The sequence below is a fragment of the Lissotriton helveticus genome, chromosome 9 (genome assembly GCF_964261635.1).
Source record: "Lissotriton helveticus chromosome 9, aLisHel1.1, whole genome shotgun sequence".
NCBI classification, from domain to species: Eukaryota; Metazoa; Chordata; class Amphibia; order Caudata; family Salamandridae; genus Lissotriton; species Lissotriton helveticus.
In genome coordinates this window covers 427345305-427370285 of record NC_136070.1, presented here as the reverse complement: position 1 = coordinate 427370285, position 24981 = coordinate 427345305, and the positions used below count along the sequence as shown (strand labels likewise).

At 47.8% G+C, this 24981-nt stretch overlaps 1 protein-coding gene across 3 annotated transcripts in view; it reads right to left on the bottom strand.

Annotated features, from left to right (window-relative positions):
* RCOR1 (REST corepressor 1) overlaps nt 1–24981 on the bottom strand; it is a 523596-nt gene that overhangs the window by 28402 nt on the left and 470213 nt on the right. The window lies entirely within an intron of this gene.

Sequence of the window (24981 nt, the reverse complement as noted above, 5' to 3'; positions counted from 1 at the left end):
TTTATATTGATCTGAAGTAGCAAATGTTAGAATAACTCCCCCGCTGTGTGAGGGGAACATGGACCACTTCTTCAAAAACAATTTCAAAGAGTGTGAATTTCACATGCCCAGTGTACAAAGTCACTGTCTAGATATCGCATTAAGACTGAATTTTCAAAATCTATAGTCCTGTAAATAGTCAAAGTCATCTTATCCAATTTGCTGAACGCATACCTCCCTTCACAATTTGCTGAATCCATACCTCCCTTCACAGTCCTTGTGCTCTGCTGATGCCACATGTTAGAAGAGCAAGGGCGGTTGGTCAGTCATTTTGCACTAAAGCCCCTGCCCTCTGAAATGCCCTCTATTTTCATTTAAGGCATATCCAAAACCACTTGTCCTTTAAGAAATCGCTGAAGACCTAGTTGTTTACCATCTACATTTTCTGCTGCCTCCTATTTTCTCCGGGTCTTTCACAGATGTTGCTTTTTGATTAAACTAGTGCTGGGATGCCCCTTTGCTGAGGCAGCCATGCGTTTTACAAATCATATAACATAACATTACTGAACTACATTGCTGCATTCTGTACTTAGCATGCTGCTGTGTGCTGAATGAGGCCAATGAGGATAAGACTGTATCCATATACAAGGTGAAGGGGAATGTGGAGATATTACAGTCAGTAGATGCCTTGTCCCAGACTTGAAACGATGATCTAGAGTCTAAACACTTGAGGCAAATTCTTGGCACGTCTGCTTTGGAAAGCCAGAATAGGTCTGATACCGATCTCCCAGCAATGGCATGATTAAGGTACGAGCAATGCTTCTTTTCACTTAGCAGGCCATTTCAACATCAACATCAGATGTGCTGCCTTACAGTAATTTGGTATCTGGAAGTTATAGGACTCCCTTTATCCTCAGTCAACAACTTTCAAAATAGTCTGGGTGTATTCGGGCCCCATATTAGGTGACTAAACATTTTCTGTATATCTTTTAAGGTTCATATCCGCAGGGAAATGGGCAGAGTTTGAAAAATATATGTATTGGAAGCAAATTCATTTTTAGATTTGCCCCTCTACACAAAGATAAGAACAAGATATTCTAATGCCCAAAGTCTTTTCTAAGCACATCTAGCAAGGTCACTATACAGACCTTGTGCAAAAGGCTTCATGCACTACCACGTAATCAATTCACTTCCTGGCCCGCTGACAAGGTGGCATTTGTCCCACTAGTTTCTGAATGCCCCCACCAATAGTTAAGTTCAGAATTTCAGACTTGCTATAGTTTACTTTGAAGCATGACAGCTCAGAAAATCCATCTACAATTAGGACCACCTCAGGGATAGAGGGACTATGGGCCTATTAAAATAAGTAGGATTTAATCTGCAAATAAGTTTATCAATCAATCAATCAGGGGTTTATAAAGTTCGCTACTCACCCGTGAGGTTCTCAAGGCGCAGCTCCGGATCAGTCAAAGAGCCAGGTCTTGAGGCTCTTCCTGAAGGTGTGCAGAGTGGGGGAGCGTCGGATGTTAAATGAGAGCTCCTTCCAGGTTTTTTTCTGCGATGTAGGAGAAGGCTCTTCTGTCTGCTCTGGTTCTGCGGATGTGCGGGGTCTCTGCCAAGTCGAGGTCGGAGGAGCGGAGGTTTCTTTTGGGTACGTGCAAGGAAGTGTGCACCTTATAAGTATCAGCCCCTAACGATGCTCCTGCTCTCTGATCCCAAGGGCCAGAGACTCAACTGTTAGTGCGAACAGCAGTCCGAGTGGGTACTCTTGACCAGAATCCCTCACTTTTTTGTGAATGTCTCTGATGCAATGCCTATCACAAGTAGCTCAGCTTGCAACTGAAAGGGGGCTTGTTTTGCAGATACATTTTTCAACATTTAAGAGCCCTTTCGAATCTTGGCTACGATTTGCATGAGATAGCTCCAATCCACTCTATCAAACACTTTCTCAGCATCAAGTACAAATAGCGCTGCCAAGATCTTTTCCCATGGGATGTCTGTAGTCAAATGTGAATCTTCTTAATACAGTCAAAAGTTTGCCTTCCCCTATAAATACAGGCTGATCTGGATGACCCAATAAAGCACAAAAGTGTCTAGCCATTAGCCAATATTCTTGTGTAACTCTTTAGTATATTAAACAAGGCAAAAGGGTAAAGAGAATGGCATGTGGGTTTATCATCCTACGTATCAACATAACATTAGCTAGTTCATTTTAGTGACTTGCCCAGGCTCCAAGGACAAGTTGAGTATAACAGCCAAACACTGGGCCAGGAGTAGGTTTAGAAATATGCTCATAAAATATGCTAGTGAGCCCTTTCAGACCCAGACATTCGAAATGTATTCCACAAGAGTGTTTCGATTTTCCTGTCAAAAATATGTTCAACTGGCCCCTCAGTATAGTAAATTTCATCAACTTTTTTGCCGTCTGATTGCCCATGTCTTGGTGCTGCAAAATGTAATTCTTTTTCCATCTTAGTTCGGGCGAGTCTCCAATTCTGAACTTGTGCCGCACTCAATGCTATGTTCAAATTCACTAATCACTGCTTCAACTGTAGCCTAGAGACCATTTCACCATTATTGTTCAGGTCAAAGTAACTTTGTAGGTTTTTCACCTCAATGTCATATTTTGTCTTAGAGAAGACTCCACATTCAACTGATCCACAATTTTCAACTGCTATGAATTCCTATTTTAGTTTCTCCATGGAACAGGACAAGTCAGTTCTGAGTGGGTGACTGCACCCCAGACACTTCAACCCCAGACTTACAGTGCCGCAGATTTTTTATTTTAATTTGCATTCACCAGCTAACATGCTTTTGAGGGGGGTGTCAGTCCACTGCTGGGTTAATATAAGCATTAAAAATCACCTGCCCTAATCAATTCCCATTCCATCTTTTCCTCCGGCAACAGGACCAGGTGAAGCAAAAGCATTCTTAGACTAAATTTGTAGCATACAAGGAGACCATCATAAGCCTAGCACAGTCCAGGCGGACTAGAATGAAACTTCTATTTAAGGGTGCCTCTTGCATGGCTTTATAAAACGTTATCAGGGGATCATAGACTGTGGATTCCAAAATATGAAACTTCACTGGAAATGGACAATGTTCAAAATGACAAATGTTATGGTGCAAGAACGTTCTCTTTCCTGTAGAGAGAACACTCCTGACATTTCAGACAGGAGGGCTCTTTAGACCTGTACATCTCTATTTTGGGGAATTTAGTCCCATCAGATATTAGTTCAAAACCTCAACCATTGATGATTCGGACTGCATCAGCATAGTATTTTCCCCTTAACAGATCACTGTGCGTTTCAGTTCTAGTAATGTCTCCAAGATGCGTTTCCCACAAATTAGTCCAACTCACCCCCTACCCAAAACCCAACAAGGTCAAACTTTTTTTCCCTTTAAACAAACTTTATTAGCAGTTTATGTATAAGGGGTACAGTTCCACTTAGGAACAAGGAGTTGTGGCATCAGACGGGAGCAAGATACAATGAACACGGAAAATCCAACATGGTGAACAAAGGACTGCCATGTTACTGAGTTGTAGTGGTGTAATTGTTGACTTATAAAGGAACAGTAATACTGGGGAGGAACAGTAATACTGGGGAGGAACAGTGTGGTGGGGGCAGGAGGGGAAATCTTGTAGACCATCATCATGCTTGTCGCAGGTCAGCGTGTGGTATACATGTGGCAGGAGGCCTCGGCAAGAATGGAATGTGGTTCAGTCCTCATCTGATGGGTCTTCATCTGAGGCAGAAAATAGGCAGCAATTGATGGTGATCAATAGGCAAACCTGTAGTCTCACACTGTACAAGTTCAGGGCAATGTTGTCCCCCCTGTACTTCAAGTTTCATAATGGCAGCCTCACATTCTGCCCACTTGGACAGTTCACGCCTCCATTCCAGTTGGAATGGACACACTGAGGATTTCAAAAACATGGAAATATATCTGCAGGCCAGAATTAAAGCTGGTCTGCAAACATGGAGGTAATGCTTCTAGCGTGAGGTTTGGAAAACAATCCCAATAGACAGCTGGATCAATACTGCAGCCTGTGGCAATGCCCACACCATGTGGTAGAAGTCCATGTTGTCCAGTTGACATCTGGGACAAGCTGCTTGGATCCCAGGAAACCTACTGCGTCTTTAGGGGTCAGCCATACCCTATGAAGGTGGATCAGTTTATGGTTCAAATCTTTTTATTATTTCACAAATCGAAATTTTGCGATACACGGGCAATCAGCTCTTAAGATATGATACATATAAGTGTATTAATAAAAAACCCAACTCTCCCCTGTCCCCAGGGGAACCATGCAGTTTGTGGGGAAGGGAGAAAATGCAGTTTCTTGGGTGCAAGTGTGTCAGTTCAAATGGTGCTTCCTTGTGTGTCACTGTGGGGTGCTTCTGTAAGATGGAGAAGACATAAGTATCGGGGGCAAGTGAGTTACTTGAACTCTGCAGATAAAAGATCTGTAAAGGGAAGCCATAGTTCAGGGAAGGAGGGACCTTGAGTAGAGCGAGAAAGTCAGTTGCTCCATTCCCAGGGTGTACCAAAGTCTGTGTAACCACCCCTGGAAGATAGGGAGCTGAGCTATGCCCCAGTGTGACAGCATGTTCTGCAGTGCTGCCGCCAAGGCTAACCCAATTTGTCTTCCTTGGCAAGACTTGAGGGAACTTAAGTGCATTGAGCATCCCAGTATATTACAGGCTGGAACTGAGAAAGCTGTGTTTTGATATCAAAGTTGTCTAGCAACCCTGTCCAGTAAGACAGCTTCTGGCAATCCCATAATAAATGTAAAAGTTTCTCTGCAGGGCTGCAGTCCTGCCAGCAATCTATTTTTCATGCATGATCGTCGCGATGGGTGGGTGTAAAATACCAGTAAGTGGCAATCTTGGTAGGCATTTACTTGCTATGTTATGTGTTGTGTCTCTGGCCCGGTAATATATGTCCCCCCCAATTCCTGGGGTGACAAGTATTGGCCTAACTTGGTCTCCCACTGTTTCTGACTGGCGGATTTAGGCTGTGCATTGGTGGAGCGAAGGAGACTATAGAGCTCTGTTATAAGGTGTGTGTTACATGTTTTAGAAAGCATCTATTTCTCAAAGGGGGTGAGGAAATGTTGAGCTTTAGGGTGAACTGAGGGGGTGCATCAGACAGTCTTATTTGAAGATTATGTAGCCGTTCAGATTCTGGTATGGCAAGGCCAAAGCGTGGGCAGTCAAAGGGTATCTGGCCTTCCTCATCGAATAGATGGCTGGCAGATCAGCATCCTATCTGGCACCACTTTTGGAAAGGTGCGAGATTCAAACCTGGGGCGAAATATGGGTTGCCAGCAATTGGCATCGTAGGGAAGGAAAACGAGGTGAGGCCATCTCGTTTGGCTACTGTCACAAACTTATGCCAAATGAAAAGATCCCTTTGGGCTCCTTATAAAGCATACAACAATATCTAGCTCACATCCAATCAGAGGCCACTCGCCAACACCAAATAGAAACCGAGAGCATAATATAAAAAATATCATGTATTCTTTATTGAACAGATACCATAAAATATTTTTAGAAAACACAAATCTCATCAATACACATGTTAAAAACATTTCATTCACAAAGCAAAGGGAGAACTTTATAGTATTCTAAAATGCCATCAAACAACAACCTGCTACATATCAGAGGCACTTCAAGTACATAGGATTAAATGCTGATGTTCCCAGTTTGATGTATAAATAGTATTCCTTTACTTCTATTCAAGCCAGATGTTAATTTAAGTGCTTTCTTACCCAAAGCAGCTCTATTCAAGCCAGGTGTTTGGGTACTCTCAATCAAAGAAGCGACACGTTTCGGTGGTATGGTATGGTTCACCAACTTTTTCAGGCTAACACATTTTTATCAAATCTTCCAAATTATTCATCCGATACTTGATAAACTGGAGGAAGATATATCTCTCCTTTCACAAAACCGGTTTCCTCATCGGGTACACCGCAATATTGACACTCAATAAGGGGGCAGACAACATCCTCCCTTAGTAGCCTCTTTCACGGTATCGTTTAGTTCTTGGACCGGCAAAAGGGAAGCAGCAATCAGGAACCACAACCTCATTGATTGATCTGTTTCAAAGGCCCAAATTGTCGTGACCACTGGAGCTATGGTCCTCAAACCGTCAAAGTGTTTAAAAATGGATATGGGTTTCTTAAGTAGAGTTACACTTCATCAATTGTGCTTTTCGGGTCTCCAAAAGCCCGCCGGGACTCACTAGTCTCCTGGCCTGCTCTTTTTCCTTCTCGTAAATCGGTCACAAACAGCCAGGGAGGTTCTGGTGACTGGAGAACAGTAGGGCACCCACCCAAGGGAAGAAAGGGAATCTTCCAAAGGTGTTGTCCTGCTACTGCCCTGTCCATGAAAAGCCAGGGCTTTTCAGACCGTTCACGGGAACACTCAATCAATCATGCCATTTGTATAGCGCACTACTCACCCGGGAGGGTCTCAAGGCTCTTGGGGGGAGGGGTATGCTACTGCTCGAACAGCCAGGTCTTGAGTTGTTTCCTGAAGGCGAGATGGTCCTGGGTCAGCCGAAGGTGGATGGGGAGGGAGTTCCAAGTCTTGGCAGCCAGGTAAGAGAAGGATCTTCCTCCGGCGGTGGCTCTTCGGATGCGTGGTACGGCTGCGAGGGCGAGGCTGGTGGACCGTAGCTGGCGGGTGGGCGTGTAGAAGGTCAGGCGGTCGTTGAGGTACTTGGGGCCCAGGTCGTGGAGAGACTTGTGTGCGTGGGTGAGGAGCCGGAACGTGATCCTCTTGTCGACGGGGAGCCAGTGCAGGTTACTCAGGTGGCTGGAGATGTGGCTGCGTCGGGGGACATCCAGGATGAGTCGGGCGGAGGCATTCTGGATGCGCTGGAGTCTTTTCTGTAGCTTGGATGTGGTTCCGGCGTAGAGGGCGTTTCCGTAGTCCAGTCGGCTGGTGACGAGTGCCTGGGTAACAGTCTTCTTGGTCTCGGTCGGGATCCAGCGGAAGATCTTGCGAAGCATACGCAGGGTGTTGAAGCACGATGAGGAGACGGCGTTGACTTGTCTGGTCATCGAGAGGGAGGGGTCCAGGATGAAGCCCAGGTTGCGTGCGTGGTCGGTTGGCTTGGGTGCGGTGCCCAGGGCTGGGGGCCACCATGAGTCGTCCCAGGCGGAGGGCGAAGATCCCAGGATGAGGACTTCCGTCTTGTCCGAGTTCAGTTTCAGGCAGCTGTCCTTCATCCACTCGTCGACGTCTTTCATCCCTTCGTGTAGGCAGGTTCTGGCGGTGTCGGGGTCTCTGGTGAGGGAGAGGATCAGCTGGGTGTCGTCGGCGTAAGAGATGATGTTGAGGTTGTGCTGGCGTGCGATGGCTGCGAGAGGTTTCATGTAGATGTTGAAGAGGGTGGGGCTGAGTGAAGATCCTTGCGGGACGCCGCAGATGACTTCGGTGGCCTCGGAGCGAAACGGGGGGAGGCGGACTCTTTGTGTTCTTCCGGCGAGGAACGAGATGATCCACTCCAGTGCCTTCTCTTGGATACCGATGTTGCTGAGGCGCTGGACTAGGGTGCGGTGGCAGACCGTGTCGAACGCAGCGGAGAGGTCCAGGAGGATGAGGGCCACTGTTTCCCCCTTGTCGAGCAGGGTCCGGATGTCGTCGGTGGCTGCGATGAGGGCGGTCTCGGTGCTGTGGTTGGCTCTGAAGCCGGACTGCGAGGGGTCGAGGGATCCGTTCGTCTCGAGGAAGGCGGTCAGCTGTCTGTTGACGATCTTCTCGATGACTTTAGCAGGAAAAGGGAGGAGCGAGATGGGGCGGAAGTTTTTGAGATCGGTGGGGTCCGCTGTAGGTTTCTTCAGGAGGGCGCTGATCTCTGCGTGCTTCCAGCTCTCCGGGAAGGTGGCGATGTTGAAGGAGGCGTTGATGTTCCGGAGTTGGGGTGCGAAGGTGGAGTCGGCCTTGTTGAAGACGTGGTGTGGGCAGGGGTCGGTCGGTGATCCGGAGTGGATGGTGTTCATCGTGCGGGCTGTGTCTTCGGTGGTCACCGTGGTCCAGGTGCGAAGGGTGGCGGTGGGGGGCATTGGTTCGACGGTTGGGTGCGTGGGTGGGGCGCCGAAGCTGTTGTGGATGTCGGCGATCTTGCGGTGGAAGAACGAGGCGAGGGAGTCGCAGAGGTCTTGTGACGGAGTGATGTCGTTGGTGCCGGTGCTGGGGTTGGAGAACTCCTTGACGATAGTGAAGAGCTCTTTGCTGTCGTGGGCGTTGTTGTCCAGTCGTTCCTTCAGGGATTTCTTCTTGGTGGTGCGGATGAGCTGGTGGTGCTTGCGGGTAGCGTGTTTGAGGGCGGTCATGTTGTCGGTGGTCCGGTCGAGGAGCCAGGCTTTCTCGAGGGTGCGTCAGGTTTTCTTGGAGTCCTTGAGGTCGTCTGTGAACCAGGATGCCTTCTTGCTTCTGGGTCTGCTGGGAGGGTTCTTTAGTGGCGCGAGGTCGTCGGCGCAGGCGGTCAGCCACTGTGTGAAGTTGCGGGCTGCTTCATTGGGGTCCGTTGTGTTGGCGGGTGGGCTCTGGCTGAGGGAGGTGGTGAGCTGGTCTGCGGTGATCTTGCTCCAATTCCTGTGAGGTACCTGTTGCGGGTGGTGGTGGATCTTTTGTGGACGCAGCTGTGGTCGGTCCAGCGGAGTCCGGTGGCGTGGCTGAAGGTGATGTACTTGCTGGAAGAGAAGATGGGATCAAGCGTGTGGCCGGCGTAGTGGGTGGGGGTGTTGACCAGTTGCTTGAGTCCGAGGTTGGCGAGGTTTTCCAGCAGGGCGGTGGTGTTGCGGTCCTTGTTGTTCTCCAGGTGGAAGTTGAGGTCCCCGAGGAGGATGTAGTCAGTGGAGGGGAGTGCGTGCGGGCTGATGAAGTCTGTGATGTCTTCGCTGAATTGTGTGCGTGGTCCTGGGGGTCTGTAGACGAGGGTGCCTCTGAGGGTCGTCTTAGGGTCGGTGTGAATCTGGAAGTGGAGATGTTCGGCTGCGGCGAAGGAGTCGTTGGCGTCGGTCGTGATGCGGATGGTGTTCCTGTGGACGATGGCGATGCCACCTCCGGTCTGGTTGATGCGGTCCCTCCTGATGATCTTGTACCCGTCCGGGATGGCGATGTCGGGTGCAGAGGAGGCGTTCATCCAGGTTACCGTGAGGAAGGCGACGTCCGGTGATGTAGCGTCGAGGAGGTTCCAGAGTTCCACGGCGTGTCTGTGGACGGAGCGGGTGTTGATCAGGATGCACTTGAGGTGGTTGCTGCTGGTGTTTGTCTTGGCGGGTGCGGGGCAGGTTCGGAGTCAGGTGAACTTGCAGGTGCAGCAGGTGAAGGGTCCGTGGGTGCGTCTCGGGGTGGCTCGGCAGCAGGCGTGGGTCCGGCCAGCATTGAGTGCGTTGAGAGTGGCGGCGTCTTAGGTCAGTCGGGTCGTCTTGCCTCGGCGGGGAGGGCCAGGGGTCCTGGCGCTGGGCGCGGGCCAGGTGCAGACAGGCTTACCTTTGGCGCACCTTCGGCGCTCAATCGGCGCTCCCGCTGCGCGGTCGCTCTGGGGGCGTCATAAGTAAGGAGCCGGGAGGGAGGAGCAGCTGGGTGGCGGGAGCGGGGCGGCGAATGGAATCACAGGGGGGCGGGGCCGCAGGGAGGCAGCGGCGGGAAATTCCAAGAAGCAGCGGGCAGCGGGAAATTCCCAGGAGCAGCGGGAAATTCCCAGGAGCAGCGGGCAGCGAGCGAAGGAATCTGCAGGCAGGAGGCGGCACAGGCAGGCAGGAGCGGCAGCAGTGAGTGGGGCGACCAAGCCCTGTGGAGGACTTGAAAGTAACCAAGTTGGGCTACTTGGTAAAAGCGTAATATATTCGGGATGCCTAAACCTCCCTAGTCTAGCGGTCTACAGCCAAGTTCCCTTGCATACGAGGGCGACCATCAGCCCCACAAAGAGATTTATTTCGCGGTGGAGGGTCCAGAGTATCCATGGGGAGGGCGGGGAGGGGGTCTGAGGGCTTTGTAGGGAGAACCTGTGGAGTGTGCTGTGTGGCAGTTAGTTGAATCCCTTGATATGGAATAGATGTACATACTCATGGGGAAGCAGTCTGTCATGTCTTCCAGAGTGGGAGCTGATAGGGGTAGTCTGAAGGCCTGGAATTTGTGGACATTTACTCGAACTCCTGCAGCTTTGCCGAATATATCTAATTCGCTGAGGAAGGCCGGCAGTGAAGTCGCTGGGTCATACAATGCCACCAGGACATAGTCAGCATAGACTGATGGTATATGCCGCTCCCCCAAATGGAATGCATACAATATCGGGATTATCCCAGATTCTCTGGGCTAGAGGTCCCATATATAACGCAAATAACAGGGGTGAGTGGGCAGCCCTGACGCGTGCCTCTACTAACTGGGAAGGAGGTCGAAGGATATCCATTCACTCGCATCCAAGCGGTCGGGTGGCTGTAACTGCTGGGAACCCACATGCAGAATCGTTCGCCAAGACCAAAATGTTTAAGTATAGCCGTCAGGCATGGCCAGTAAACTCGATCGAACGCCTTTTCTATGGCAATCGTCAAGAGCATGCATTCCAGTTTCGAACACTTTGCTTTATCGATGAGCTGCAGTAGCCTCTGCGTATTATCACTGCATTGACGATGGAAGTATGAAGCCTGCTTGGTCTAGGGAGATAAGGCCTGGTAGTAGGGGGGCAATGTGCACTTCTAGAATGCCTTTAAAAGCTTATGGTCAACGTTTAGAAGATAGATTGGCCGATATGACGGACAATATTTGTCAGGTGTTGGAATCACAACTATTGAATCTGCTAGCATATTTGGTGGGACTGAGTAGGGGGTCAGTGATCGTGTTAAACAGTCTAGTAAGTAGCGAGGCGAGTATCGAGCAGAACATTTTTATAAAATATCGCAGGAAAGCCATTTGGGCCCGGCGATTTAAGGAGATTCTGTTGGGCTATACTAGAGATAACCTCTTCCACTTGGATTGGGCAATCCAAGTCTGCTGCCTGCTCTGGCGTTAATTTTGGGGTGCAGGTGTCCTGAAGGTGAGTACGGTCCGTCTGCAGGCAATTGATGCTCTGCGTAGAGATCTTTATAGAAATCCATGAGTGTCACCGCTATTTGTGGATCGTCTCTGTTCCAGGCTTTCAGACTCAACTACCGTCTGGACTCCTATCCTATCCTATCCTATGGTGCTGTACTCTTAGTCTATTGGCTAGTAGACTGCCACACCTGTTGCCTCCTACATACCACGTATCGCGAAGCCAGAGCTGCATATTCTGCTCTGTCCAGGCCAATCCCCACCAATTGCGAACGCGCCGCTTCACCTGATGGGTTAAGTGCTCCCTTTTATCTTTACGTAGCTTATTATCATCTGCAGATATTGCGATCAATTCGCCCCTAGTTACTGGCTTCTACATCCCCCATAATGTAAAGATTGAGACACCAGGCCTATCATTGATAGCAAAAAGTTTTCTAATGTTTTGGTAAGTCATTTAACAACCTCGGGGAGTTGCAACAGTCTTTCTCTGAGTCACCAGGATCTTGAGAGTATGGGGGTGCTGTAGTGATGGTAGATTCAAGGTGACTGACAGCGTGGCATAGTCAGATAGGGAGAGGGGCTCTATCCCAGAGGTGGAAACCATAGATTTGATACCAGATGAACCTAGAAAATAATATAGTTAGATGTATGTACTGTGTGCATGCAAGTAGAGTGTGTATTCTCATTTTTGTGGGTGGAGTGATCGCCAAATATCACATAACCCTATATGTTTTAGCCAGAGCACCCCTCTCGAGAAAGAGCCCCAGCCTGACCAGGTCTATGGGCTGCCCTGTCTAGGTCATTGTCAAAGACAACGTTCAAGTCCCCTCCCAGGAGGATCTGCTAGTCTGGTGTATGTAGCGCCTCAGTCACTGCAGGATGGAGGAAAGGTACTTGGCCCTCATTCTGCGCATATATATATAGACCCTAAAGTAAAGGTATGGGAGCCCACTCTCACGGAATAAGCCAACAGTCTCCATCAAATTTCAGCTTGTTTGGGGCCTATCTTCCCCAGGAAGGAGTTTGAGACCAGAATTGCTATCCCCTTCCAGTTTTAGTAGTATCGGACTAAAAATTGTTGGGGCAAAACCTTGGTCCACATCCCATATGTGTCGCTAGTGAGTATGTACGTTTCCTGGAAGAGGCAGATGTGGGCCCCAAGATGTTCTCAGTGGTCCGCTGGAGTGCGTCGGGTGGCCTCAGATGCATCCTGCTTACTGGCTCCACAAAGGCATGGGTGCAAACGGTGGTCCGCCACTGCTGCAGCCCTTGATGTTGGGCCCCGCCGGAGATCAGTTCTGGGGTGTCCAGGCCGCCATCTCATCCAGGCCACATTACCCCACTACTCCTGCTGGCTCTCGGAAGGGGCAACACAGCGGGACAAGGAAAGGCTCTCCAGCGGTGTATAATTCGTTATCTGGATCGCATTGCTGCTACTTGGGCCTTAGAGGTCAGCAGGCATGCTAAGTGTTGAGAAGGCCCTATGGTGGGGACAGAGGAGCTCAGAAGCACACCCTAACCATCCACCATCTTGGCCACGCCCCCCTTAGATCAGCTTAAAGCGAGAAATGCAGGTGGTGCGTGGGGATAAGGAGAACAACATTAGCCCAGTCTTTGTCAAACAGTCCCCTAACCAGGTTTGCAACCCAAGAGGCCAATAGGGGGAGAAAGATGGTGTTTAGTTTGGGAGAGGAGGGAGTGAAAGAGGAGTGCAATTGCTCAAACCAGGCTAGTCGTGCTACAAATAGTCAGACAGCAATTATGTACAGGTGGGTTCTAGTTCCTCTGCACTTTACGTCTGTCTAAATAATTGCCACCAACGCACCATATAGGAGGAACTGATGTGGGCGAATTTCAATCTCGGTCTCCAAATCCTGGAAGTCTTGTGGTTGCCAATTTGACAATCAGTCCCCAGTGCATGCCATGCCCCTGCGCTCCCAGTCATGGAGTCCTGTCCAGCCCTTCATGTGCAGGAGGCGTTCAACAACCACAGGGGGAGGTCCTCAGCAAAAGGGAGTTTTGGCCTAGTGCGATAAAGCACCTGGGTCCATTCAAACCGAAGAGAGGACATCATGGGTGTCTCCATTCCTGCTTCAGGTTGGGGTCTCAGTGTGAGGAGTAAGGCTGCCAGGGAGGTCTGTGCGTGGGCAAGCTGTAGTCCCCTGGTGCCACCACCCCAGTTCATATTGTGCCACATAGCTGCCCATGTCAACTGTGTAGCGGGAAAACAGAGTTCCACCTCAATCACACGGAAGTATAATTTACAGAGGGCAACGTGCAGGTGCTCTGTATCCCAGATTATCTTATTTAGGTCGCCATCTTGATCAGTGAAGAGGGATCTGGGGAGGATAACTAGTAGAGTAGCGAAGCAGTGAATCAGCTGAGGAAGGAATATCTTCGATAAGGGGACCCTTCCCATCACAGGGAGGGGAAGCCAGAACGGTATCAAGCGAAATAGGGAGGCAAGAGTTGCCCTAAAGTTCACTCCAATCAGCTTCATTTCAGTGTGATAAACCAATATCCAAAGGTACTGGAACATTATGGTTTCCCTACAGAGGGTTAGATCGATTTTGGAAGAGGCAGACCCCATGAGTAAGACATAATGGGAAGGCATTTGATTTGTTCCAGTTAACCCTCAGGCCAGAGTGCTGCCCAAATTCTGCTAGTGCAGTGATGGCTCCCTCAACGTGGGTGCACTCGCCTTGGGTGTAAAGGAGGTCATCTGCATATAAAAAGACAGAGGGGAGAGTCCCCTACTTGCAAACCATGATATTGGTATCCAGTGCTGAGTGTAAGAACGTGGCTCCATTGCCATGGCAAATCATAGGGGAGAGAGGGGACAGACTTGGCGAGTACCCCTCTCGAGTGTGGTGATGAGAAAATGGAGCCATTCTTCACCTGGGCAACTGCATTAGTATAAACAAGGTGCATCCTGTGGAGGAATCCGCTACTAAATCTCATGCTGGTCATGGTGGCATACAGATTATCCTAGTTCAGGGAATCAAATGCTTTCTCAATGTCAACAGCTATGACAAGCTTGTTCGCTGAGATTATTGTGTATGACCTGCATACTGTTTGCAGTACTCTGTGTAGGGATACATCCAGAATTATCTTCATGAATGAGGCTTTGAATGTGGGAAAAGTCTATTCACTAGGACTTTGCTCAGTATTTCATAGACTATACTTCGGATGGACATGGGACTGTAGGAGGTGACCAGTCCGGGGCTTACCCTAAGAGTGGGACTAACAGAGCCTCGCAAAGTGCCGGAGGGAGGAAGCCAGCGTACTTTGTGCCTAGGACCTTACCTCGGGCCAATGCTTTAATGGCCCCTCTTACCTCTAGGACCATAAGGTTTTAGTGCAGAGAAAAGTGAAGAGTTGACATGGTACTCCCTGTGTGCCATTACTGGATGAGACCTAGGTACACCACCCCTCTAGCAGAGTGCACTAGCCCTCGAGTGAGGGTACAGTGGCATGAGCCCTGTATCCCTACAGTGTCTAAGTCTAAATCTAGGACTCTAGTGTAATTTTTCCTGATTCATGCCATTATATAGGTATAGATTGTACGATCCTTATATAGGCATAGAAATCATTACCATATTTAGACAGCCTATGCAGCCCAAATACGGCATGGCTACAATGATTTCTTAGAAAAACCCGCCTTCAGCAGCTAGGGACTTCCCCTTGCCTGAATACTAATTTATCTAGGAAATCATGGACTTTTCGAAGAACTGAGTCTTTGATGACGTTATTAAGTCCAATCACACATCAAACTCGGCACCTTCAAAGTATAAATATGCCTAGATTTACCCAAACACACGGTGGTTTGGAGCAGATCGACTAACTACTTGCCTGACGCCCTGCAGCCGCAAGTGCCGAAGGAAGCCGACCCTCCAGCTGACGCACTGAAAGACGCTGTCTTTTCTCCTGCCGAGAAATCCAGCTCCAGTGTTTCCAGGCTACCCTTGCGGGTTGCTGGGAAATCGAGTCCTGAGAGAGAGATACATGACCTCCTTCATTCTAAAACCAAGGTACGGAGCTGATTAGACCCTTAGAGAATTCTTGGATAGATTCTTGGCAGAGAAATACTAAACCTAAGCTACTCCTCACTTACTTCTTCCCTTGTACTAGACCTAGGTTAGGTACACCGGGGTAGGCGTATTTTAGAAGCACGAGTTGAGTACTTTTAGTCATTATTTTATCACTGTATGTATTTTATATGTTTTAAGCAATTTATGGCTTAGAAACCATATCATGCTTTTACAGTACTATTTTATAACACTTTTCGTATTATATGCCTTGTACTTTATAACCAGTATTACGTTTGTAGCAGTACATTTCTTATGCTTGAGAAAGAAGACTGTTCAATAAATACTTTTTATTGAAAACGCCTGTCTCTATTTTCTCAGCACCTCTGGTGAAACGTAGCATGCACCATTGAGTAAAATAGTTATCTATTGTTTCTGCAACTCTAAAGATTGATTTCTTATTCTTGGGAAACAAAGTTGTCATGTTTATGCGATTGTCAGAAACTAATCCCTTCTTGTGAATTCGAGAAAGTTTCTAGTGACCTCTGAGCTAGCTGGCACTCACAATTAAGTCTAATAGATTCGGTAGAGACCTAGTCAACCTCAGTCCTTCATCTAAACTACAGGATTTATTATTCCAGTGCGCAGAGCCTATTGGGAATATAGGAACTACACTACAAGACTGTGCAAGTGTAGTAAAGCCAAAAAAGACTATAGTGTCAGGGAGTTGGTCATTACCAACTTCACAGCTCCATAATGGCTTTATTAAAACCTGGGTAGTTTGGTACCAAAAATGTGTGAGCAAATTAAACCCACACTGTTGCCAGTGTGGGATTTAAGGTTAAATGCACACAGAGGGGATCTTAGAGATGCCCCCTAAAAAACGACCAGCCTTGGTGTGGTTCCTGAATGGCTATCCGCAGGTTGCCACCACCAGTTTCTGGACCCCTGGGTAGAGCGCCTCAGCTCTCTGGGTAAATCAATTAAGCCCATCCTGGGCAGAGGGGTCATGCCTCCTCCCCCAGGATTGGCTGGGTCCACGAAGGGGAAGCTTCAAAGACCTGCTGCTTTGTAAGTTGTCCCTCCCTTTTGCTGCCCCCACTTTGGGTGGGAGAATCAGTGGGAAAACCAAGGTAGGAAGAGAGGTGTGCCCACTTTTACCAACCCCACCTCTCAGGTGGTGGAGGCGAGGTGAACCACACATCTAAGTCCCCTCCATCTTGAAGATGAGACGAGCCACTCAATTAGGGAGAGGCTCATACCCCCTCCCACTGGAGAGTGGCATAATAGAGGGGTGCACTCACCCTAAAGAATGGACCCTTTGGTTCCAACTTGCATTCCCCTTTAATGCCCCTAAATGTATTATTTAGGGGCAACCCGGAAACTTACCTCTGCAGATTTGAGGAAGAATGAAGGACCGAAGAGCCGTGCTGACCCGGGAAGAAGAGGACACCAACTGCTTTGGCCCCAGCCCTACCAGCCTCTCCCGACTCAGACCTGACATCAGCGAAACCCCGGCTCGTCCAGCAGCCTCGCCACAGCTTGGAGGACCTGCCCCGCAAGCCTCTTTAAGACTGTCTCCTGAGTGCACCAGATTAGCTCAACCAAGACTCACCTACAAAATCAGAATCAATGCAGCTCTACAATTTTGCACCACTCTGCATCTGACGCGAGTTCGAGTGGGCCAACACCATTGAGCAACTGAACATAAGCCTGGACAAAATTAACATCATTAATGCTGGGTGTTCAAAGCCAAACTTCAAGAAAAGGACGCAAAACACTCTGGCACACTGCAGTCCTTGACAAGAACCAAGGAGAGCAGTCAGGAAGAAGAAAAAAAAAAATCAACCACTGCTGACGATACAGCATGGGAAAGAGTGTCTACTGCGAATAGAATAAAAAAAAAAAGTTAGGGGTCAAAACAAAAAAAAAACATTGAGGGCTAAGCCATTGTTTAGTGAAAGGCAAATCAACTCAAGCACCTTATTGGCTACAATAAAAAATCTGATTAGGCCAAAAAACACCTTGGCCTTCAAAGTCCAGCAACAAGACTGGGCTGACTTTCTAACCAGCTGGTTCAAGGCAGATGCAACCTCAGAATTATCCCCTACCAAGCAATTAGATAGCTCAAAACACCGAGTGCAGGTGATGAGATCTGACAACTGCCAAACCAAGCTGTAGCAAAGAAGCAACCTGCTCCGTTTTAGCACACTAGACAAACTGGAAAACCACTCAGCAGGAGAAATATTCAATATAATATGCAAGGGCAGAAAGGAAGGCGCGCTCGGACCTAACTGCAACCCCCAGGTCATTTTACATACAATCCAACTTTCTGGAGTACCCATCTAGCCATACTATTTAAAGAAAGAGCTATTAAATCAAACACCACTAAGCTGGCAAGCTTTAATCATCACTCCAATCTACAAGGGCGGTGACAGAACAAACCCAGCTGACTATAGGCTTATAGCGTTATTACAAGTCGAAGCAAAGTATTATGCTTATCTGATCCTAGAAGATCTTGTGGACTGGCCCGATAATAACCGCATGATCCCAGCAACTGAACAGTTTCAGAAAAGGGATTGTAACTATTCAAACATACTAGCACTTTTCCTAGTAGCAGAAAAGAGCAAACAAAACAAGCAAAAACTATCTCTCTGCTTTACTGACCTGAAAGCGGCCTTCGATAGCGTGGACCGAAACAGCCTGTGGAGAAAACTAAGAACCGGGAATATCCCTGACAGAATTCTAAAAGGAATAATGCTATTCTACTCATACACCTGGATAAGAGTTAAGCTGGGAGATGGTTCCAGAATCTCAAAAAAACTGACCACCAATAAGGCCCTCAAACAAGGATGTGTGCTGGCACCACACCTCTTCAATTTGTTTACATCCGACCTAACATCTTGGCTTAATCAGATAAACTGCCACCCATCAAATCTGGGAAAGCTCACTCCTTCGCATCTGTCATACACAGACGAAGTAGTATTAATGAGCCAAACAAAAGTCAGACTCAGGAGGTCCTTAAACAATATGTTGGAATATGATGCAGCAAAGAAACTCTAAATCAATACATCAAAAACCAAGACTTTGCAGATCAGCAATATATGGTTAAATGGCAAAGCACTGGAAGAAGCGACCAGTTGCAAGTACTAAGGAGCGTACATTGACAGCAGACTTGTGCATCAACAATAGAAAACCTACATGTCGCAAAGACTGACGACACTAACTTTTGTGTTTTGCACACTGGACAAAAAAACTAGAGGGCCCATCCTACAAGCCACTGCTCTCAGTAATAGCAGCAAACCTGCTACCCACAATACCTTAGGCTAGCACCGTTCAACACGGAAAAGACTCTGCTATGCTTAACAAGTTGCTGGTCACAACTTATAAGCTGGTCTTTCAATGACCTAAGTTTGCTTTGCCATTGCAGGGGCGACTAGAATTCGCCCTGATTAATAAATCAGTAGGGAGAAGGTATTCTACAATAAAATGATGAAACAAGATAAAACATAACTTGGCACACAGTCCAATCAACAAGGAATTAACCCATTGGCCGCGGCGGTCACAGCATGCAGACTTTGTGGAAGCAAAAAAGAGGACTTTATTCATCAAATATGTACTTACCTGCATGCACTTAGATAGAGCACATGCCACTTTACTGAGGAAAGCCTTCATTGCAAGAGGGATAAGGACATGCAAAGCAGCAATCATACAAGCACTGGACCAGTCAGACCCTCAACTAAATGGCAAATTGGTAAAATACCTAAAACACAAACTGACCGCAAGAACAGTCCAGAAGGAATCAACCTTAACTCCAAGAACAGGAAAAACACAGTCACATGCTAGCGTAAAAGAAAAAAAGGAAAATATTCATCCCTAAGCGACATGCAAAAACGAACAAATCCAGACTTTAAGAGTATTTAACATCTAAAAGACTGAAGTAGGAAGACACCGAATAAGAAACCTAATGTCCTATTTATTTAGTTTAACTTAAAAAAATTATATATAAGTGCGCACAACTGCCTAACAGCACTAAACATTTTACGCTCGTTTTAACATACAGAACTGACTCTAGGCACAATAAAACATGTGAAAACGCTAAGCTGAAACTCCAGGGGTACCAGGTACATTTTGCACATAGTATTGATCTTTAGACAAAATGTTCGTGTTGCTACTCAAATGATTTTATAGGTGATATATCATTTTAGAGGTGTTCTTAAGCATTACCTATATTTATGTTTGTTGTATTCACTATATTAGTTTAATTTTAAAAAAATGACAATGTTGTTAAGGTTATAATTAACTAAACAAACGTTACTTACTATAGTTTACTTACTTGCACTGGGGGTGACGAAAGGAAAGGTGGTCACAAAGGCTCCTCAAGGGAAAGAGGGTGAGAAACCCAAAGATAAAATACAAGTCTTCTAAAGGTCCCCAAAATCCTGGTCATGGTGGTGGGCCCAAGAACTTTCAAGCCCACTAGTGGGTATGAGGGGAAAAATTGTGATCTTGCTAAGGCCTAGTGTTCCACTGTAACACGAAGGGAGACCTGCCTGTCCCAACAAGCCAGCCCCTAGTCCCCCTGCAGTTTCTACTGGTGTGGCAAATCTCCAGGTGGGATCAATAATGTGCAAAGAGCAAATCAGGGTCCACACTGAGGTTGTTTTAGTCTCCGAATGGGAGGGAGGGTGAGCCACTTTGGCTGTCTGACCCCCTAATTTAAATAAATACATGCAGTATACCCTAGTGAATGGGATTGAGATAGAAGCCCTGAGGGATACAAGTGGCAGTGTCACCACGGTGAGAGATACACATTTCCCCAGAGAAATACCTAACTGGAAAAACGTATCCAGTTACCAATGCTGACTGTGTCACCACTAACCATGTCACGGCTATGGTGATATTAGACGGGGCGGCAGGGTGGATCTTGCTGACCTCAAACAGGTAGTGGTCTCTCCAAAACTCACAGCTGCCCGTCTGCTTGGAAATGATCTGGAAGCCCCAGAGGAAACTGCGACCACGGAGCCTGAAGATTCTGAGGTAGAACTCTTGGGACCAAGGGGACCCTCTAGTGAATAGCTGTGCCTTGGGTAGCAGGTCTGCCCCACTCTTGAAGACCTGAGGCAGCAAGCTGCTGCACAGGAGCAAGGCAATGTCAGTGGCTCTCAAGGCCTACTGGAAGGAAGGACTACTGTACACGGAGCCCAAAGACCCCAAACCAGATGCCACTAGGAGAGTGGTGCCTCAGCTGCATAGGGAGTTTCTACTCACTCTAGCCCATGACATCCCTCTAGCTGGACATCTGGGCCAGACCAAAACTTGGCGGTAAGATTGGTCACCCACTTCTATTGCCCCCAGATGTCCCAGAAAGTGAAGAAGTTGGTATGCTCCTGTGTTACCTATCAAGCCAGTGGCAAGACAGGAGCACACCCAAAGACCACCGTAATTCCAATACCAGTGGTTGGGGGCCCCTTTGAGAGGGCAGGTGTTGATATAGTGGTTCCAATGTAGCATCCCACCGCTGCAGGAAACAAATTCATACTGGTGGTAGTGGATCATGCCACCAGGTATCTTCATCAGGGTAAGGTTTCCTATGGAGGTATTATCACACAAGGATTCCAACTTCATGTCTGCATACTTAGCACATGTGGGATCAGTGTGAAGTGATCTATTAGTTCACAACAGCTTACCACCCACAAACCAATGGCCTTGTTGAGAGATTTAACAAGACTTTGAAAGGCATGATAATTGGGACTCCCTGAAAAACTCAAATGGAGTTGGGTAGTTCTATTGCCCTGTCTGTTATTTGCCTACATTGGAGGTGCCTCAGAAGGTTGTATGGTTTTTACCCTTTGAACTTCTGCTTGGACACCCTGTAAGGGGACCACTCTCCCTTGTGAGGGGAGGATGGAGAAACCTCATCATGTACCAAAGCAAGATGTGGTTGACTATGTACTATGCCTTTGTTCCAGGATGGCAGAGTACATGCAGAAAGCAATCAAGAATCCTGAGGCCAGCCATGAGCTCCAGAAGCTCTGGTATGACCAAAAGGCTGCACTGGTAGAATTCAAACCAGGGCAACAGGTGTGGGTTTTGGAGCCAGTGGCACCAAGTACTCTACAGGACAAATGGATTGGCTCTTACACTATCCTAGAAAAAAAGAGTGAGGTCACCTACTAGGTAGACCTGGGCACCAACTGGTCCCCCAAAAGGGTGATACATGTGAACCACCGAAAACAATATTGTGACAGGGCTGATGTGATCATGTTGATGGTTACTGGTGAGGACCAGGAGGCCGAGTGAAACTCTCCCTCACATTCTCTCTTACAGTCCCCCAAGATGGGTCAGTAGATGGAGTCGTCTATTCAGACACCCTCTCTGCCTAACAGCAGGCTGACTGCAGACAAGTTCTACAACAGTATGCACAACACTTTTCATCGACCCCTAGTCAGACTCCCTGTTGTACCCATGATGTGGAGACAGCTTGCCTGTCGTAACCAAAATCTATTGCCAGTCTGACCAAGTCAAGGAAAGCATCAAGGCTAAGGACAGCAAGATTCGGGAGTTGGGGGTCATTGAGCGATCTGAGACTCCCTGGGCCAGCCCGGTGGTCCTAGTCCCCAAACCTTATCCACAGGGTGGAAAGAGAGAAATTAGGTTTCTGTGGACTACAGGGGCCTCAATGCTGTCCCCAAGACAGATGCGCACCCAATCCCCAGAGCTGATGAACTGACATAAGTTAGGGGCTGCCAAAACCGAAGTACCCTTTGACTTAACTGCAGGGTACTGGCAGATTGGCATGGCCCTTAGAGCAAAAGAAAAGATTGGTTTCTCCACACCTGATGGTCACTTACAGTTCACTGTGAGGTTGAAGAATGCCACTGCCACCTTCCAAAGGGTGGTGGATCAAGTCCATGCTGCGCTGGAAGGCTGCAGTGCAGCTTATCTTGATGATTGGAAAGTACCCCTATTTGCATGGTTACCCCTCTCTTTTTGTTTGACATCTGAAGCAACTTGACTTGGTGTGCCCTGGGTCCGTGCTAATCAGGTTCCCAGGGCCTGTATTCTTTTACAAAACTGTACCTTTGTACCCAAAATTGGCACATTTCTGGCCACAGGTAACCCCCCTATAAAAGGTACCAAGGACACTGTGACCAGTGAAGGCCTTCAAGGGATGTAGCACCTATTGTGTAATCTTTAGAGACCCAGTACCCTAACACTCCCACACTGCTATTATAGGCTGAGTGTTTTGTTGCAGAGATACGTGAAGAGTCAACATGCCTCCAACCCACTACCTTGGGCCAAGGTAAGTCACCCCTCTAGCAGGGTCCACCAGCCATCAGGTGAAGGTACAGAAACATGAGCCTGGTACCCCTATAGTGTCCAAGTACATTCTTAGAAAAACCAAAGGAAATGATGGACGGAGTGTTGACAATACAAGCACAAACCCCCAGTCAACTGATCTGGGTTTAATCCATCACTGTTCTTTTGGTTCCTGAATGTCTGCACCCCTGGGTAGAGAGCCTCCGCTCTCTGGATCCAGAAACAAAGCCCATCCAGGGCAGAGGTGTCATGCCTCCTCCCCTAGGATGGGCTGGGTCCACGAGGGGAAGCTTCAAAGGCTTGCTGCCTTTGTAAGCTCTCCCTGCCTTTTGCTGCCCTCAGCAACTGGCCCCCACCCGTTCTGCCCCTCACTTTGGGAGGGAGAATCAGCAGGGAAAATCAAGCTAGGAGGAGAGGTGTGCCCACCGTTGCCAACCCCACCCCCTAAGGTTGGGGAGCGAGGTGAAGCAAAATCTCAGACCCATCCATCTTGAAGATTAGGGGACCCAGCCAATTAGGAAGAGGCTCATGCTCCCCTCCCACTGGAGCGTGGCATAACAGTGAGTGTACCAACCCCGAGGAAAGGACCCATTGGTCCCAACCTGCACGCCCCAATAAAAGCCCCTAAATTTAGTATTTAGGGGCGACCCTGAACCCTGACTTCTCAGAATCGACGAAGAAAGCAGGACAGAGGAACTGTGCTGACCCAGGAAGATGAGGACACAAACAGCTTTGGCCCCGACTCAGACCGGACTACAGTAAAAACCATCTTTAAGACTTTCTACCTTAAGCACCAGATTTGCTCAACAAAGACTCACCCAGAGAATCCTGATACCGGCGGCTCTGCGATTTTGCACTACTCTGCACCCGACGTCCATTGCCAGAGTTAGAGTGGCCCAACCCCATGAGGTCTACCCAGTGATCCTGATCTGGTGATCCCCGACCTCCCTCAAGCCTCCGCATGCAGCCTCAACCTGAAGGGTACCCAGACCATGATCGCAATTGGTAAGAAGAACCAGATGCCAAAAGACACCCCACGACCTTGGGTGGCCCAACCAACTGTGTCCAGGCACCCTACAAGAACCAAGCTTACCTCTTTAGCCAGTGGTCTCCTGCAGGAAGCCTCCCTGCCCGGGCCTGCAGTATCTTTACCGAACCGGAGAGCCTCATTGAAATCCACAGGGCCCACGACGTCGTGGGGTGTGGGGTGGGAGTCGGCGCGGCGCCACGGTTCTCATGGGGTGGCAGAGTGGGCTAAAGAACGGTGATGGATTAAACCCAGATCTTTTGACTGGGTGTGAGTGTTTGATTGATTCAGATGCTCCGTCCATCACCACCCCCTTTTGTACCGCACGGTTCTCATGACAGCTCAAGGCCGTCATGAGTCACGGTAGGCGTAAGCTCACGACAGCCTGGACTCGTCCAAACTCCGCCCACTGATTTATTCGCCCTCACAGGCGGGGAATTAATTGCGCGTGGTGGAGTGGCAATGTTATGACGCTCCAGGCCGTCATGAGCACACGACTACCGTGACTCATGATGGCCTGGAGCCGTCATGAGCACCCGAAGTGGTTAAACAGTCTTACTTACCTTGTATTGTGAGATCCCCAGTGTGGTAACTAGGCATACCAACCTAAGTAGTCTGTGTAATCCAAGAGTAATCTAAAAGTATTCCAAAAGTAATTACTGTGTATTTTTTAACTGTTTTTAAACCCAATACAAACCTGCAACAATTGCAAATTCAACCACTAATTGGTCTGAATTCAGTCTCCGAGTGTGTGCCATGAGTCTTGAGTTTAGGAAACTGGCTCTATATATACTACACCAAAATGAGGTATAGTGTGTGTATAGAGACGAAGTGACCCCAGAGGTAGGCAGAGGTTAAAGTTAGATAGAACCTTACTCTCTAATTGTGGTACAGTGGTCGAGCAGTTAGGCAGTATCAGAGGACAGTGTTCAGCATTTAATCTACACACTCAGTCAGCAAATTAATTCACACACTCAATAACTGAACTCTAGGCCAATGGTATTTGTATAAAACATATTTATAGTTTTATTTTTAGAACCAAGCAAGTCTGGCACAGGTAAGCAATAAATACTTTTAAGTAATAAGTTACTGGATATAGAACAGTTTGAAAATGCAGGCTTTTTCAGTAAATTACAGGTAAGTTACTTTTAACGTTACTTTTCTAACTCAGTGTTGGATACCTAGATTCAGCAGTGGGACATTTCCTGTAAACAGGTAAGTAATTCAGTTTTGGTTATTCGCATGATTGTTAAAGAATATTTTCAGATTTCAAAACTCCACATTTCGTTTTTTTGGAAGAAAAACCGCGCATTAAAATGAATAACCTTTTTCAGTAAATTACAGGTAAGTTACTTTGTACGTTACTTTTCTTACTCAGTGCTGGAACATTTCCTGTAACCAGGTAAGTAAATACGTTTTGGTTATTGTGCGATTTTTAAAGAATATTTTTAGATTTCAAAACTCCACAATTAGAAACTTTTTGGAAGAAAATTGTCAATGTTATCCTATGGAGGAAAACAGGTTAACGGATCACTGGTAAGTAATCTACTGTGGGAGTTAAGGTTCTGGAGTTAGACTA